The sequence below is a fragment of the Pseudomyrmex gracilis genome, unplaced genomic scaffold (assembly GCF_002006095.1).
Source record: "Pseudomyrmex gracilis isolate BER0280 unplaced genomic scaffold, ASM200609v1 scaffold_321, whole genome shotgun sequence".
In the NCBI taxonomy this organism is placed as follows: domain Eukaryota; kingdom Metazoa; phylum Arthropoda; class Insecta; order Hymenoptera; family Formicidae; genus Pseudomyrmex; species Pseudomyrmex gracilis.
The window spans coordinates 63,996-82,904 of record NW_018020905.1 but is presented as its reverse complement, the minus strand read 5'-3'; the positions used below and the strand labels follow the sequence as shown (position 1 = coordinate 82,904).

The following is an 18,909-nucleotide window of genomic DNA, read 5'->3' as shown; positions in this document are numbered from 1 at the left end:
CCATTTACGGCATCGATGACTTGATTCTTGCTCGAACGTTTCTTCCCATCGAGCCATTTTTTTTCAGATTTGAAAATAAATGAAAATCACGGGGCTATATCTAGCAAACAAGGCAGATATGAGACAGCAATTGGAAGTCCAACTCTGAAAATTTTGGCCATTGTAACAGTTGTAGCGTGAGATGCGTTGTATCGAATCGCTGCGAGCGTGTCCACTTTAACGAGCTGTCTCACACAAACGTGCAATAATGAACTGGCGTTTAATATTTGTTCTTCTAAAGGATGAAACTTGTTAACGACAACAGCGCAATGTGATATTATTGTTTCTATTTATATATGCGTCGCGTTTCGAGTATTTATCAATCGTATCTCTTGTAACAGCGTTTGTAAGAACAACAACAACATAATAAATAAACATAACATGTGTACGTAAGAAATATTTTACTAAATGGTAATATGTCATATATATATTTTAGAATATATTTTCGCACATGTGTAAATATGTAAGTAAATATGTAAATACAGTTTTACACACATGTATAAAAACATATTCTAAAATATATATTTATGTGTGATACGTACTTCCATTTGTAAAATATTCCTTACATACACATCTTATGTTTGTTTGTTGTTGTTCTTACAAACGCTGTTACAAGAAACGATTACTTATGTAAAGACGTCTTCTCTATTTAAACAAATAGATATATATTTGATATCTAATTTTCGACGCAAATCTAAAAATCTAAAAACATTCACAACTTTAACATTCTTTTCATAAGAATTATAAAATTTTAAAACACTGTGTTTAAAAATATTAAAAAAAAAGATATCTTTGCACAAATGCATTTGCAAAAACAACGCATATATTTGACTTGGCGAAAAAATTATACGCGCGCAATATACGAAGAGATCATCGCGCCTTTCGGATTAAGACAAGACGGGAACACAGTAACAATTTTAATCTGACGGCCAATAAAAACAGAACGACGCGAGGCCCTCGTCGTCTCTGTAATTATAAAGCGCCATCAGAGCGCTCGTCCCGGAATGTCGCGTGTGTAGGCAGAGAAAGGTGTTCACACATAAATGTTAATGTGCAGAAGGAACGTGCGGGGAGAAACAAAAACAAAAAAAAAGAAACGAAGAGAGAGAGACAGAGAGAAATGCGCGCGTTCGATACGAGTGGAAACATTCGTGTCGCAAGCGCGAACGCATTAATCGAACGACGCGTTAGCGCGCCCTGTTAATTGATCCAAGAGGTAGGTTTGTGATTTATCTGTCGCCTCGATATACAAGGTGCGAGATGTATTTGTTACGCGCGGTTTAATCTTCCGATTTCTCAGCAAACTCGACGTCTCACATTTGTATGTGTGTGTGTGTGTGTGTATGTGTGTAATAGATGTGAAACGTCGATATATGTAATACAGAGTACACCTAAAAAATTTTGACACAGCCGATATATGAAGATAGATTGGGTCAGTCTAAACAGAAAAGCCATTTGTTATTTTGCAAAATTCGCAATATTTATTGAGTTATTAATTAATGAATGCGAGCCAATGACCGCGTAAAAAGCAACGTAGGCGTCTATGATTTTCAGTTGTACAGCCGTGAAAATCAGCTGATCGCAAAAAGACGCTCACACGCCGCTTCTTGTTGCTAATACACTGCATGAGATAAGTCAGTTTTCTTTACAATTGAAAATACTTCACGCCTACAGAGACCGGATCATCAACTTCCCACGCCTCATTGGTTCACAGTAATTAATTAATTAAATTCAATAAATATTGCGAGTTTTACATACATGGTAAATAACTTTTCAGACTTCACACTTTGGCTGTCAACATTTTTCAGACACTCTGTGCGCACACGTACACAAACATACACGCACACACACGCGTATGTTATAATATCATCAAGATAGTAATAATCAGTTCGTAAGAGAAACTGTTAACCTTTAGATCTTCATAATCTATGAAGAGTAAAACGAAAACTTGTTGTTTGAAATTTTATTAAATTCGAAGTTTCAATAAAAAAAAACATCCGTATTTAATTGTTGAAAACTGCAATTCAGTGTTTTTCATATATGTTCGCGGTGCACGTGTTTTGCGAAGAATCATCGATCTGGTTTGCAACGTCGTCGAAATGAAGCGATAAGTGTACGAGGCGCCTCGAGCCTTTCAAGTCTTTCGCGGATCGCGTTTCCGCTCGAGGACGGATGAAGACGTCGCCTCGGCTCCCGGGGCACCCGAGACTCCGTACGACGGCCCTGGGGCCCGACTGGCTGGCTTGGCTGGCTGGCGCGGCCCCGCTGGGTGGGTACGCGAGATAGAATCAGTAGCTGAAGCTAGTTAGATGATAGCATCGGCGAGCCGCGAAGCGAGGATATACGAACATTGGGCGGGAGAGAGACAAGGGGGGGCGCGTACAGAAAGAGAGAGAGAGAGAGAGAGAGAGAGAGAGAGAGAGAGAGAGAGATGGAAAGAGAAGAGGGAGAAGAGGGAAACGCGCGAGAGCGCGCGATCGCTGATAAGAACCGCCGCGGCGCGCGGACCGATAACGCTCCCTTATCTCTATCCAGTGGCGCCGCAACTCTCAAGGCTCTCCGCGCGGCCGCGAGACTTCTCGCATATATTCCCTCGTCTCGGTTTCTCAAAACCCTCCGCGATTTTCCATCTATCCTTCCCCGTCACCTTTTGTTACCCTTTATCTTCAGACACATTGCGCGCCATCTTTTTTTTTTCTATACGGTTTCCGTTTCTCATCCGACAAATGTTTAAAATAAAGTATTATATATTTTTTGACGTGAAAAAAAAACGTGAGAATTATTTCCGATTGTATTCTCACAGAAATGTTTTTTACACATATTGTGATTGCAAACTTGTTGTCAAAAATCGACTCTTCGGAGCCCGTAGTGATGAACATCCGTTTTTGGTCGGACAAGATCGGAGAGATAACAAAATTAAAATACTTTTTCTAAATCTTGATATTGAAATTTGTTCGAATAAAGCTGCTTACAAAGCGGAGAGATGTGGTTTGGAAGCTCTCCTGCGAACCAGCGGCGGCGGGATGACAGCAGCTCCCGTGTCTGACGGGGCGGTATTGCCGATAAATTCCTTATCAGACCGACCAATATTTTGGGATCGATACCGCGCCTCCGCGCTATTTTTTTTTTTTTATCTTCCAAAGAGGATGAGAGGGCACCACCATTCAAGAAATTGCCGAACGTCGACCCATGAGGTCTCAACGTTAACACCGACACGTGCCCGTCTATGAGAAGGAAGAAAATAAAGATGGTGAAACGGTGGAGAAGAAGTGGGAAAAGGACACACAACACCGTTGCCGCGCGACTCGATGTGTTATCGCGAGGATATCGAAGTGTGTGTATAAACTAGGACACTGTCGCGTCGGCTCGCTGATACGCCGCGGCGCGGCAGGACGGGAAGGCAAAAAAGAAGGAAGAGGCAGATAGGGGAAGGGGGAACGAGACAGAGATTCCCCGGACGATAAGGGGATAGGATACCAGATTCCAGCGGGCGATTAGATCACAGCCGGTAGATAGAGAGGCTACCTCGACTGCGTACAACTCATCCGGTTCTCTTTTTCCTTCTTTCCCCCTTGCTCTTCGTCCGGACGCCTCCTTCGTCCACCCGCTCCCTTCATTTTTCCTTCCTTCTATTTTCGTCTTTTCTTCTCCGTTCTTCGGCGAAACAAATTGCCAAATGCCTCGCGAGCGAATGTCATTGTTCTCGCAAGCGCTCGGAAGAAGAAAGGAAAGAAGAAAGAAAAAGTGAAGATGCGGAGATGGATGATGGGAGAACGAAATTGTCGCGAAGAAGAACGGAAGAGAAACGGAAATGGAGAACGGGACGAAAGAGAGATCAAAGTCTCGAGAGAGATAAGTTCCGAGCGAGATAAATTTCGTTATCGATGTATTGCCTGATTAGAAGGCGACGATACCGCTCGCTTAATCTTAAAGCGCCGCGGAGGGATGATTTCCGGGGGTTGCCGGTTATCGGTCCTCCGATCTCTCTGAGATCTAAGTACTCGCTTATTGCATGCGACTGAACGTCAACTTGTATAATAATTCTTAAAAAAATAAAATGAACCGAACAACAATTGCAACATAGTTTTTCCCGCGCTGATTTCTATCTCTCGCAAATATTTATTTGTATTCACAAATATTCTAGTCGTCCGCATTAACGCGACCCTTCCGATCCGCGCGAATTCTAATCGGCCTGAAATTGGTCCCGACCTGGTTCCCGGTGCAAATTTCCGGCGGGAGCGGGGTGGATGCTTTCGATTTTCGAGAACGGGCGAGCGAGGCGGGGGAAGGGGGAGAAGCAGCGGAAGTGGGACACGCGGCGCTCCGGTGTCACCGGCGGGCGCGGGCTAGTGACACAATGAGGATGACGAGGGATAGCGAGGGAAGTGCGCGCGCGCGCGAGAGAGAGAGAGAACGAGAACGAGGTGACTTTATCTGGCGCACTGACGCATCATGACGAGCCATGACGCTCGCAAGCGACGGCGATGCGAGATAGTGTGAGTCACACGCGGAACGGGGAGAGTGCGAGAGATGACGATAGAGCGCGGGCGAGCAAAAGAGAGAGGGGTTGGCTTGAGCGCGGGGGTGGCGGGCGGAAGAAGAGGACGAGGAGGACGGAGGAGGAGACGAAAAGATCGTTATCGACACTTTCCTGTGTCCTGCCACGTCTCTCTTCTCAGAAGAGCCACGTTCGAGCTGTATGAGGAAACGCCGGCCATGAATAATTCATGGCCGTCGCCGAACCTCGCCGAAGAGCTCTGTGCTCCGCGCCGCGCCGCGGCGCGTCTCGTCTCGTCTCGTCTCGTCTCGTTGCCGGCCATTTTGCCGTTCTCCAGCGGCGCGCTAAGTTCCGGACAGGGTCATCGCGCTTGAAAAAGAAAACGTATGGAAAACGTGATTACGCGGGATTACAATCGCGCCCGTTCCGTGTCGATTTCGTGTAAACGACGAAATTAACACCGACGCGAACTTTTAGACGCCGCGGAAACGCGTTCTCGCGTATTATGACGCTCGGGATTATTCGCGGAATTTACCATATAAAGTTTCGACAGAATATATAATTTTATTTAAAAAAAAGAATTTATTATTCTTCGTACGAAAATATAAAAAAACACCTCGAGAAGTTTAAAATTAAGAAAATAATTCTTTCAATTGGACTATCTATTCGGGATGTCTTTTACATCGCAAAACATACAGCCCTGACGTCTCGCACCCTGCAATTGCATCTTGGTCCGTGTCACGGGAAAAGAGCGAGCGAGGAGGAAGAGAAGAGAGAGCGAGAGATAGGGAAGGACGAGTACGTTAGTTATCTTCCGGCCGTCAAAACGGCGCAAAGTTGTGCTGCTTGACAGAAAGACGAGAGAGAGAGAGAGAGAGAGAAAGAGAGAAAGAGAGAGAAGGAGAGAAGGAAAGAGGAAGGGATATAGGAGCGGGGGTGGACAGAGACGTATCTCGGTCGCAGCAGCAGGTTGCTGAGAAGACTCAGTGGCACAGATACCGCGACTCCTCAATGTCACAAGATAGCGGGAGACTCACTTCGTCCGAGAGAGCCGTCGCGACGCCAGAAGAACGCATCTCGTGCGATCGCTCCGATGCACCTTGCGCCGCGTGACACTGCGCCGGGTTCGTCACCCACGTCACGTGACGTTCTTCAAGGCCGTGATCGTCCTGCGGCCATTTAAGAGCGTTTCTCGTACTTCCACACGAAAATCAAATCTTTATATGTTATTTTAATTTTACATCGCACTGAAACTCTTGTGCCAAATGTAATTTAACTAAATTCGATTCTCACGACTTATCAAAAAATTTATCGAGCAATTAAACAACAATATTATAATTCAATTCTTGTTATTTAACGTAAAATTTTACAACAAAATGTTAGTTTTTAAATCGATTACTTTTTATTAATATTTTTGTAACTAAAATATTTAAAAAAAAGTAAAATCTCTTAAAAGTAAATTTTTATCTATCTCTTTCTTTCTTTCGATTCTCTTTGATTGGCAAAATGGCGTTAAAGCGCGATCAATTCCTTTCATTAGTTATTTAACACAATCAAGGTTACAAAACTAAGGAAATGAAAGGCTAGACTGGTTTGCGTTTCATTCTATGCGTGGCGGCAATACTCCGGAGCCACCTACATTCCCTTCCTACGCACTCCTCGCTACGACTTTCCGATAACGCGAAGACTGAATGATGCATGGGAGGATTAATGGTGCATCCCGGCGGCGGCGGCAAATGGACGCGATCGGAGAGAAACGGAGGAGCCCCCTTCCCGCTCTTCCTGCCCGCTCGTTTCGACGAATTTGGACGCGCTGTTGCAAGTACGAGATTATGGCTTGTTATGCGTGCGTGACGCATGTCCGCGGATACGAAGGTCGATTCGGAAATAATTTTATCTCGCGGCGCAATCTAAACACGAGAGAGCAGCAGAATTTGTGCAAAAGCACAAGAGAGAGCCGGCACAAACTTGCGGCACGGCCGCCGCAAGTTAAAACCGATAACGTTTATTGTGTAAACAAAGAGAGAGATTAATTTCGCACGATACTCGTCAATATTTTTTCGATAACTTCGGCATGAAAGTGATGATAAATATGTACGTTTCTCTTGCGGAAGGAATATCAATCAAAGTATATTTGTCGCGATACTCCGCGAAAAATAAACAAATAAAATTATTTACTTGCAAAATAAGGAAAAATCTTTCAATTAATTAAAAACCAAAGAGCACAATTTTGGAATTTCGTGCGATACAAATGTGGTAAAAGTTAATGTAAAGATTCGCGATCGATCACAATACAATCGCGCGATCGATAATCTTGCAATTATTTTTCTTATAAATTTCTGAAACAATATAGATAACGACGATCGTTTGGCGCACTGATTTACAAACGATTAATATTAACGCGCACTTTTTGATCCTCTTTCGCGATAATTTAGTAATTAAAAGATAAAATCCGCGGTAGGTGGGAGAGGAGCGGCAATTAATGTGCTGATATCGAACACTTGGGGTCCGATAAAATTCGATTATCTGAATAGGAGATCGCTAGAGAGCGAGTTCTCTATGTTGCGGACTGTCGATCGGTGTATAGTATATTCACTCCTCTCGCAGTCGTCGTCGCCAGAAGATTTCGAGCTTCCTCATCTGTTTATCTTTTTTTCTCTCTTTCTCTCCCCTCTTTTTTTCTACCACTTTGGAGAGAGGAGGCATAAATATTGACGATCGATAAGCGATTAGCATAATGTCTGGCGATGCGCTTGCGATAAGCGCGCGAATGCGCTTAACCAGAAACAGCGGTGACGTTTTGATCGCGCCGCCGATATCAGAACCGCCGCCGCCGCCATGCTGTCGAAGCTAAAAACCTTCAACCCTTTAACATACCCTCCCTCCTATCTCTCTTCTCTTGTGAAATCCCTCGGTATATAAATTCTGTTCCTCCTTCTCTCTCTCTCTCTTTCTCTCGTTCTCTCTGAATTAATCGTTTTTGTCAAATAATAAAGAACGATTGAAACAAAGACGTCGATACAAGTGAAAAAACGAATCGTACACGATAAAATGATTTTCAGAGATGATATTGAATTTCTATCATTGATTTTTCTCGAATCGCAATTATCGTATACTGATTTATGTCGATAACACAAGTTTAGTGACACGTACATGCGCTTGCTGGAGAACACAATAACAGACTTAAATATAAGATATTAAGCGATATAGACTTGACAAGAAAATAAGCATCATTAAGCGCGTAATATAAGCAACAATTTACTGTATTTCATTCTGTTTGGAAAATATATATATATATAAAAACTCAATGACTGTGCCTTTATTAAGCCTTACACGTCACTATTGTGGGGCTTCTTGCTAGGTGATCTTTTCGAACGAATCGCCATTATAGTGGCTTCCCGCTAAACGACATTTTAGAATAGCCACTATAGTGGCTCTCTTCTTTTTATCTCGCACTGAAAGTTGTATACAATATTGTTACGCGGGAATGTAAGTTTTACATTTTTTACTGATAATGTTAAAAATTCGCATTTTGCAGCAGAGCTGTCCGTACAGCAGTACAACTCTACGACGAAGTCGTAGCAAAAGGATTTAATCGGAAAAAAAGAAAAAAAAAGAAACAATCTCATTAGTCAGCGTCGTAACATATATGTATAAGCAGTTACATATTTACGCCTGTGGATGGCTTGTAAAAACAACGCAGGCCTGGTAAGCGCGGAAAATTCAGGTTTGAAGGTCCTGGTCCGGTTATTTATGTTAAACGCTTTGCTACAACTCAATCGCAAACATAGAATAAGTTTTTGTTTCTATTGTAAATCATAGTAATTCATAGTTTGTTTCTTAGTCTTATTCTATAGAAACTGTCTTATATCAAGCATAGCTAAAAGAAAAACGCAGCTCATGCTACATATGTTAATTATTTAACCCCTTAGATTGCTGTAGGCGGATATGTCTGTCCAGCAAACACCGTTCGATATGGCCTAAATGTGGATATATCCGCTCGCAAAAATTTTCGCTGAAAATAATACTTTTGAGAAGAATTCAACTCAAGAATTAAATTCAAGAATTAAATTTATTTAATAATTTAATTTAATCTCAATTTTTTTTGGGAATTTAAATTTAATAATTGGAGTTTGTAGAATTATACGCGGAGTCACAAAATTAAAGATTAAGTTAAATTATGTTTTGCACAACCACTCGATGAGTTTAAAAAACTGAATAGAGAAAGATTAGGTTAGGTTAGGTTAGGTATGGAGCGTTCAGTTGTTTCCGTATTCTAAAAGTTAAAACAGGAATATAATCATTCTTGAATTGATTGAATTTTTGGAACACGGTATAGTAAATGATACTTAAAGTCTGGATAGTTCAAACTTAAAAAACAGGTGCTCGGAAATGTTGGACTCACTCATCACTGCCAATATTTGTTTTATTTAACACATACTGATATTGATCAATTCCTTTTTCTCTTAAACATATCATATATTTATTTTGTAAATATATTATATATATATATATATATATATATATATATATATATTGTGTAGATTAAAAACTTATTAATTTTTATTAGAAATCAACAAATATATTTTTTTACAGAGTATGCATTTCAACGAGAACATTTCACATCGATCTCTCTTCTCTCGTCAAAAAGTATTAAAATTAGAAAAGAATAACAATCAACAGAAAAAAAATCAAAATCAAAATTATTTAACAAAATATTTTTAACAGTTAAACACTTCAAGGGTATTTTGAAAAATTAAAAGAAATAACGAATGAAAAGTGTAATAGAAAAAAATTTTATATTGAACAGACACGAATATATATTTTCTCTAAACGAGATTATTTCTCTCTTAACAATCGCACGATTAACGGACCACAGAGCTCGCGCTAGTGTTCTGCGAGACACCCGGTACAATCGGGAGGGCGGGCTTAATGTAACATTAAAAACGAACGACGGCGGGCCGCTTTATCAGTCATTTCCATTTCTTGATAACTGTTTCTGCTTATCGGGATCCGCTCGCTTGGCGTTGCTCTCCCGCTTCCTCCCCTCTCTTCTCCTTCTCTGCAATAGAGCTCGTTCTCTCTTTGGCATCGCGCTCTCGCTCCTTTTCTCTTCCCCGTCTTTCTCTCCCACTCTCTCCTTCTATCCGGTAATAACTTCACCTATCGCCTTCATTGATCTCCCTATCACTGTTTTATCTCGCTACAATGGCGTCGCGGCGAGTGGGCCGAACCGCCACGTCCGTCTCCGAGCGGCGACTTACATGAGCGAGCAGGAAAGATCGAATCCTGATGCGAGGACGTTCTCGACGAAGCCGCTGCTGTTGCTGTTGTTACTGGCTGTCCTGTCGATCGAGAGGACGACTTTCCGGGCGCAGCAACAACAGTCCCGTCCCTCACGGCTTTGTCATGTCTATCTAGATTTTATTATCAGACGATATATGTAATTCAAAAAGAGAGAGAGAGAGAAAGAGAGAGAGAGAGAGAGAGAGAGAGAGAGAGAGAGAAGAGAGAAGGCGGAAATATCTCTGATAGAAGGTGGAAATTTGAAACATGCCTTTACTACGTTCGTTGTAATAGACAACGTTCTAATATTACTCGCATACATTTTTTATATTATATTGTATAACTTGAATGTTCTTAATTTTGCAATTTTAAGTTGTTTCTCTCGAAAAAGAAATTTTATGCAAACACTCATGAAGTATCTCTTGTTTTCACTTTTTTTTTAAAATGTGGATAATGACGTAGTTCTCTAAATATTATTTAAATTATATACAAAATCTTATTTATGCGTTCACACATTTTATTGATTCGTAAAACTATTCTCAGAAGTATGATAATTATATATTCAGTTTTCCGAAAATAGACACGACTAAACACTTAAACGCGGACGAACAAGACGAATCGAGCAGACGACAAAATCTGCGGCGAGCGGAGCAAACGCACGGCGCGACGGCGGCGGCGGCGGTGGTGGCGGCGATCCGATAAACTCGAACGAGGACGAGGATATCCCTAATCTTTCGGCGATCTATCGCGAATGAGCCAAGTATCTGCGAGCGACCACGGTCCAGTCTGCTCTCGACGAGGTTATGCTGATAGAGGTCTGGCTACATTATTCAACGCACACAGACACGCACGTGTGTGTGTGTGTGTGCACACACACATAAGCAAACAATTTGGCTGAAATTTCATATCTTAAAAAAAAAAAAAAACAAAAAAACATCTTCTTGAACATTTAATCGAACCTAAAAAAACTAGACGATTTGCAAGCAGCGCTTGTCTACCGACGGCCTATTAATCGGCTTACGCGCCACCGAGCCGGCGCGGGCGCCGCGCGCAACAGCGTCGCGTATATCCGCGTCAGAATGAAGCCAAATCATGCGCGCGGCCGTGGTTCTGTTTCGAGCCGATCGGTTCAAGCGTTGAACACGTTTGTCTCACGACAGCGTGTATTGTAAAATAAATGTGACGTCACGCAAAAATTTAATTTCAACTTCAATTTAAAGTTTCGAGATTTGTGATTTCAACCAAATGCGATGATCGAATTTTGCGCGTTGCTTCTACCGTCTAATTACAAATGGTAATGTAACTCCGCGATTGAAGTTGTCGATTCGAACGTAATACGTAAATGTTTACCACGCCTGACAATCGAATTGTAATATTCCACGTTCCTCGAATTTACGAGCGCGATAACGAGAACACTCGCGCGCCGCCGGATCGGTCGATATTGACGATGAGAACGAGCGAGCGAGCGAGCGAGCGAGCGCCGATATCCCATCATATCGTATGTCGTATCGTATCGGTGCGAATCGCTCCCGAGAAACCCAACGAATTTACATAACGATATTATTAGCGAAAACGATCGAGGCGTAAATAAGTATACCGACAGTGTGTGGGCAACACGACTGTGTGTGTGTGTGTATGTGTGTGTGTGTGTGTGTTGAGGCAAATTCACTCGAACTTGACGATTTCGTCGTCAAAAAACCAAAACACTACATTTCTCGACAAAGATAACAGATACAATGTTTTAGTTTTTCCAAATAAAAATATCGAGATAAACTACTCAAGAAACTCGCGCCGCGCTACGAACTTATCTCAAATATTGCAAAAGTGAGAAAATTAAAATATTTAAATATATAATATCGCGAGATTGTATAAAGAAACTTTTGTGTGACGATTCTAATACGCATAAATAATAATAATAAAGATAACAGAAAGGTAATCACAAGTAATCAAGTAGTTTTTCCGAAGAAAAGAGAAAATAAAGAGGGGAAACTTTTTTCAGATTCCGAAAGTTCAAGGAAATTGTAGGAATGCGCTAACAAGATTGCAGCAGATACAGATCTCACCTCAGACAGGCCATCAATAATCTCCAATTAATAAGATGGCCTCGACAATGATAATAACAACGATAACCGGCAGAGTAGACACGATACTTTACAATCAATGAGAAACGAGCAAAAGAAGAGAAAAAGAAAAAGAAATGGATAGAACGGGATGAAGAAGCAAAAGAGGAAGATAAATAGACGGAGGAGGAGGAGGAAGGAAGAAAAGAAAGAGAGTGAGAAAGAGAAAGAGAAAGAGAGAGAGAGAGAGAGAGAGAGAGAGAGAGAGAGAGCCGGAGGAGAGCGAAAAGGTAGAGCTCCGAGAGATCCTCGTTAACGATACAGCGTTATCGGCCGAGAAATCGGCCGATCGTTACGGCAGATTCAGCGCGGCCGGCGCGTCTAAGACGTAGAAATTAGAATGTATTCATCAAGGCGGCGGAATTTTAACGGGCCTGTATATTAATTAGCGACGGGAGGTCGATTGTGGAAGGGAGAAACGGGAGCCTCCGCGCTCTCTCTCTTTTTTCCGGGGTCTTATTTAAACCACCCTCCCTTCCCCCGTATGCGATGCGGCATCTGCGTCGAATTGCGATGTCAGTCGCGAGTGCTTAATTAGCAATCAGCGCCACGATCGATCGATCGATCAATTGTCTCAACTTTCCGCGCGACATGAAATTCTCGATACAATTATGCATTTAGATTTCGCGCAATCGAATTTTTCAAGCATTTAATTCACATGTAAACGCGCGATATGTGTCTTGTAATAAAATCAAAGCTTATTCTCCATATAATTGCATTTTTAATTGCAAGACAACGTTAAAAATTACATCATAGAATATATTAATTGCGCAGGATTCATATCGTTCGCACATCTTTTCTGGTGGAGCGCTGCCATCTAATTCGCATAGCTTTGCGTTCACAGTTCTCGTTCGCGCGGCTAATCACGCGAGAAGTGCCAATCAGCGCGTGGATTTCACGTGACGACTTACCTGCGCGGTTTCCAAATTTTTTTCTCGTACTTGCGCAAAAAAAACTCGTTTCGTCACCGCCACATGCTTTTAGATCCCAATCGATACTCGTCATTTTTTACACATTTCAATGCGTCGAATACATCACCAAAATTATCATTCGCAACGTATTGTCGATAGCGATTTTGCGATAATTGTCGAACGATATTCGCAACCGATTAATAATCGTATACCGATTTCCGTGCTTCAATCGAACTGTGACGTCATATTCAGTTGCATTCCTGCGTGCATTATTTTAATGAGTTTCATTGAAATTCACGTGCGAACCGCGTTGCTCGAACTAGCGACCGTTCCTAGCTTCAGTGATTGCCTTACGCGCGCTATTCGGTTTTTTGCTATCAACCTATAATTTAAACATTGACAATCTCGTGTGTGTTAACACATCCGACCGCAGCAGGATTTTTGTCTAATATATTCGCTAATATATTCATTAATTCGTCGACATATAAATAATTTACCGTTGCGAGCGGCACATACTGTCTGCCTCGAGAGTTTAACACTGAATAAATAGTATATTATAAACCACTACTCGGAAATTGTTTTTTACAAGAGCATTCGGCGAACTTTCTAACAAGGCTGTAGCTCTTTCGTGTTTGAAAACCCGAACATAAATAACATTATAAAAACACTCAATTTTTTTGTGTATATTTTCATTTAATATTCATTTAAATAATTTATAGAAAATAAAACAATTTTCCTTTACGTGTTTCAAAAACACTCGAACATAAAAATATTTGATTCGTCTCATATTTTTACTAATAATATTTATTTTACTTTTATTTTCTCATATATTTTTATTTAATAATATCTATCTGAATAATTTATGGAAAATAAAAATATAAATGTATTTTTCTTCTGTTCGTCGATAGCGTTTTGAGAGGATCGAAAGAGAAATCGATCGACGGGTTGCAAAAACGGCTCTTGGCTTATCCTCTCTTGAACGAGCGGGTAGAGCACACCGTGTTTGGCATCGATAGGACGGATATATCGAGGACGACGTCGCGGGGCCACGTCAATCGATAGCGGCCGTTCGATAGCCGAGGGCGAGGGCCCACCTCCTCCTCCTCCTCCTCCTGCAGCACGTACTTCCATCCGCGCATAATCATCGGCAATAAATCTCGGGTTGCATAAGTGTAACGAGAGATACGGGATCGCAACGCACACAGCCCGAAGCGAAGCGCATCGGCCAGGGCTGCAACGATGCAACTCAACGCGCGCGCGATCATGCACACGGGCAGAATCGTGAGAGAACGCGGGGAAAGTCGAGAGAAGCGCACCGTGAAATTCGCCCAGGAGGACAGAAAAAAAATATATATCTTGCCGATCTGCTCTCATCTGTTTTTTATTTTACATTTAACCGAAATGTTATCGGAATATTCACTTGTTATCAAAAACTTTTTTTTACTTGAAAAAAATCGACAAACTAGAAAAAATAAATTTTATTCCGCGAAATAGAAAAATACGTAATTTTATTTATTTTATTGTCTTAAAGTTATTAAAATGAGAATTATCTCAGGCTCTGTGATCTTCTTTAAGATTAATTAAATGTAAATTGTCAATAAAGAGCCGTCGCAGGATGTTGTGCGGAAAATATGCCTGTGTATATATATATTTTATATACATATTTTATTGTCTTATTTCAGTGCCGAATTATAACAATTATATTATTATTAAAAATTACATTTTCTCAGAAAATTTTACATAAATGCTCGTCCCATTGTAATTGTTTCTCATTACAAACTTCGAAAAATTATATGTCGGATTTTTTTCGGATATTTCTTAATCTCGAGCATCAAAAAGCAAAAGACTGAGATCTTCCGGATCTCTTTCTCTCTCTCTCTCTCACACACCTTTTCAGAGTCGCGCGATTACGTGTACCGAGGGGTATAATTAGGAGCGCGCCAGGATACGCGCGTTGTTAACGGGTGTCTGAATAGAAACAATCGGGCATGTACGCACAATGGAGGAAGCCACAACAAACCCGCCACTTAATCGAAGTTACTATACCGAGAATGCGCTTGAGAAACGCGCGATATCTGCTGCGATATTAAGCATTTCATAAAATGTGCGCACGCGATACCGAGCGTCGATCCCAACACATTCATGATCACGACTTCGACTTATAGTTTAGAATTAAAACTAGAATTTAGAATATTTTATATTAAACGGAGCAACAAACGACATTACAGAAGAACTTACAGAAAAGTTTATTTTTCTTTATTTTATAAATTAAAAATATTTAAAATATGAGAAAATAAAAATACGTATGTAAGATAATTTGTTCCCTTATCGGTTTACATTCATATCTTAATTATTTTTCTTCTCATCATCACCGTTTTTACTCGATAAGATTCGCTTCAGCGACTTTTATCTGTTTTACCACGGAGAAAACTCCCGACATCGTTCCGAATAGTCGATGTAGGTGTACAAACAACGACCGACAAATTGTTATCCGACCGCGCTAAAGTAAGCAAGAACATTAACGTGGCTATCAATGACACGCGTGTTATCGCGCGAAAATCACAAACCTGCGAGCAACCCTGGAAAAACCTGCGCGAGCGACGAGTTTTATGTATATATCGGGTCGCGAGCGCTCGCGCGCGGATGTTTTAATGCGTTGCAAATCGACAGATATCACCATCAGCGACATAAAGTTTATCGCAAGGCTAACAACAAATCGTAATCTGCACCGCATACCGACTCGGTATCGCCGATATAGAAAGACGAAGGAGAGACAGAGACGGGGGAAAAAAAAGAATAGGATTGTTTTATTGTTCTGGGGCAGCCCCGGTCGCGCGGAACACGTTGCAGAGATAAAGACAAAACATGCGATACGGCAATACACACACAAGGCGTTCGCGTAATAAACAAATGCGAAAAATACAAAACTAAAAAAGTAAGAAAAAAAAGTATATACATATATATGTACTTTTATATACATATATATGTGTATATATAAAAGTCACGATGTAATGAAAGTCTATTATCGAAAGTTTATTATCGAGAGAGTTGTGTAACTCTAACACTTTTTTGTATCTCTCGAGTTATCAAAGTTCCAAATTAGTCGCGATATTACTTTTGAAACTTGAGCGTAACGTAATACTTTGACGTAATTAAACAATCTACGGCAAAATATATCTGCATAAAAAAACAAAATGTGCGCTCTATTTCAAATTTAGATAAATTTCAAATTTATATATTACGCAATTTTGCATAACGTTATGTCGCAATTGTAGAAAGAACTGATTTTAAATGTGTACGAAAAGTTCGTGGAAAAAAAAAATACTTTGTCTCTCTCTCTCTCTCATATTTATATGTAAAGTTTAATCCAAAATTTGATTGTTTAAATTGAGATAATTTTTGCAAACTCTGAATTATTTTCGCGGCTGACAGTTATAATTTGCTTTCTGATTTATTTGTTCACAGTTTTAAGTTGACAACTTTCTACAGGACAGATAATGAGCGATGTGAGGATCTTCTTGAGCGATATATACTTCTGAAACGTTCACTTATCAGCGATAATTTTCATCCTTTCCGACGCGTTGACGAATGGACGAGTTAGAAACAGCCGATGCTGAGCCTGTTTAACGCTTTTTATCTATGCTGCTCGCATAATGAATAGCAATTATGTTCCGGTGCGGTAGCACACCGACATCGAAAGCGGATGTCCATCGCTCGTGAAATAATGAAGTTTGGTTTTGACAATCGGCAGTGTTTTCTTTCAGAAAGGATATTATACTCACTAATGGGAACGGGCGTTAAGGACGTCGTCAGATAAATATACATTGATATCCTCGCGAATTGTGTGCACGTGACGATGACTCATCTCAGACTTACCTGCAAACATAATAAAAACCCAAAATTCAATTAGCAAAACAAGTTCAATTTCTACAATAAAATATTTCTACATTTCTTTTGCGTGCTTTCTCCTAATTGCAAAAATACAACCTAGTTAATTAGAGAGAGAAAGAAAAATAAGATCATATAGAATCCGAACGTTGCGTCAAGAAACAAAACGTCGACTGCGCGCAACGTGTCATGTGGTATTTTTTGTAGTTATTACACAGACCCGACACTGTTGTGTGCCATTTTATTTGGAATGGAGCGAAGTCTGGAGCGATAAAGCACCAACCGCCGGCTGATATGCATGCTGACCCAGAGGATCGTTAATTATCAGTCAGCGAGCATCGATAAGCATCGACGACGGCAGCGGCGTCGGCGACGCATTTTACCGTATCGCGCGTATTTTTAACAACGTTTCGCCTGTTTATTCTGCCGATCGGAAGTCGCGGCATGCATGCGGGCACCCGTGCTCTCGTTATCGTTATCGATTCTTCGCCGTCGACGACATCCGCGAATAAGAGCCAGAAACTGCGCTCGGAATCTTTGATATAATCGCGCGTACATTCAACCAACTATTCATCGGTTCGATATTGTCGAAAAATTTACGACGAAAAGTTTACGTTTTCCGCACATAAGCGGCTATTTTCTTTAGTTTTTTAAACTCTTTGTTCTTAGAAATATTTTATATTGAAAAAAGTTCTTTCAAATAAATTTTTTTAAATACAAAAAAACTTTTGCGTCAGAAAACGCTAAAAATTGCTTCTGTCACAGAAAGTGATTTTTTAATATAATTTTGATTCGGTTTAATACGCGCGCGTCAGTTCTTTTACTACGCAAAATCGTCGTATTTTTTATACAGATCGAACGCGTTTGCGTACACGCGTCTTCTAGTTAAAGGGTTAATAAATCTCGCGGACAAGAACGTCTCTCTCGTAACTCTCTCGTCGAGCTATAACTCGAAATAGTTGGCGTGGCTTATCCGAGGCCGATCGACCACGTCGTCGGTTACACGATGCTAAAAGACACCACTCCGTCTGTCTAATTGGTTTTTAAAATCGATCATCTTCCGAAGAAAATCAATTCAAACGCTATCCGTTATTAATTTACATTCTATTATTACAGTTTGACTTAACGTCTTCGTATAAAAAAAATAATTTTTTATCCATTTTATCGACGCGATAAAGCTATTGGAAACCAGAATAATATTCTGTGATTTTAAGAAAAATTAAATAATCTCTTTTCTTTACGAAATCGAAACAACCACGTTTGCGTGAATTACGGCGCAAAGAGCAAAGAGAAATTTTGCAACGTGTAACGGGCGACTAGACGAGTCGCACCTGTTGCAGAGAGCGAGGCCGGGGGACTTCGGCGATCGATTATTTAGCAACAAGCCGCAGAAATTGGAAGGTTAATTTCGCCCGCTTGTTTACGCTCGTTTGCGATAATTTTGTCCGCCTCCCCCGTTTCCCCTCCTCCTTTTCTCGCGCGAAACACACGCACTCTCGCGTCTCTTCGCCAAAGACGCACCGAGGCGATGCAACGTAACAGACAATAATTTGCAAAAGCGATTTTTTTCTAATTGCGAGAATAAGTTTAAAAATTATTCGGAATACTTTTTGTGATGCACAACTTGACACGGTCCTGAACGCGGAGATACCCCAGGCGCGTATCGGAAACCCATGGGAAAGAAAGAATCTGCAGGAAAGTCATCCGGCGGTATAACCGATGGGACCGCGCGATATCGCGCGGGGCCCCGGCATATAAAACTTACATACTCCGCTATCTTCGCAATCTGATGCCGCACGAACCAGTTTTCGGTACGCGGGACCGGATCTTCCTGCCAAGTCTCAGATCCGGTCGAGAAAATCGTTTCTCTTTATTTACCCATCTGTCTTTCTTACTTGCGCGAAATTATAACTACAATTTTATTTCTTAAGTCAGTTTTTTTCTTCAATTTCACAGTTTGCGTCTCTTTCTATATTTGTTTTTTATCTCTGATATGATTACATTTCTACATTTTTATATTTATTAATTTTTTAATTATTTTCTCATTGTGAAAAAACGCCATGTGTGTGAGATTAGGTATTCAATATTATATATTTAATAAATTTATTATTTAGAAATGTAATTATATAATTCTCAAAAAAAACAAATTGCATTTGTGTGTACGCGT

The 18,909-nt window shown here is 40.7% G+C and overlaps 1 long non-coding RNA gene across 2 annotated transcripts in view; it reads right to left on the bottom strand.

Moving 5' to 3' along the window:
* Nucleotides 1-9,338: 9,338 nt before the first annotated feature.
* Nucleotides 9,339-18,909, bottom strand: part of LOC109860056 — a 61,052-nt gene continuing 51,481 nt past the window's right edge. For both annotated transcript variants that reach the window (XR_002250774.1, XR_002250773.1), the window contains exons 2-3: nucleotides 16,637-16,730; nucleotides 9,339-9,954 (exon numbers count right to left, since the gene is read on the bottom strand). This is a non-coding gene — a long non-coding RNA (uncharacterized LOC109860056). The remainder of the gene's footprint in view (nucleotides 9,955-16,636; nucleotides 16,731-18,909) is intronic.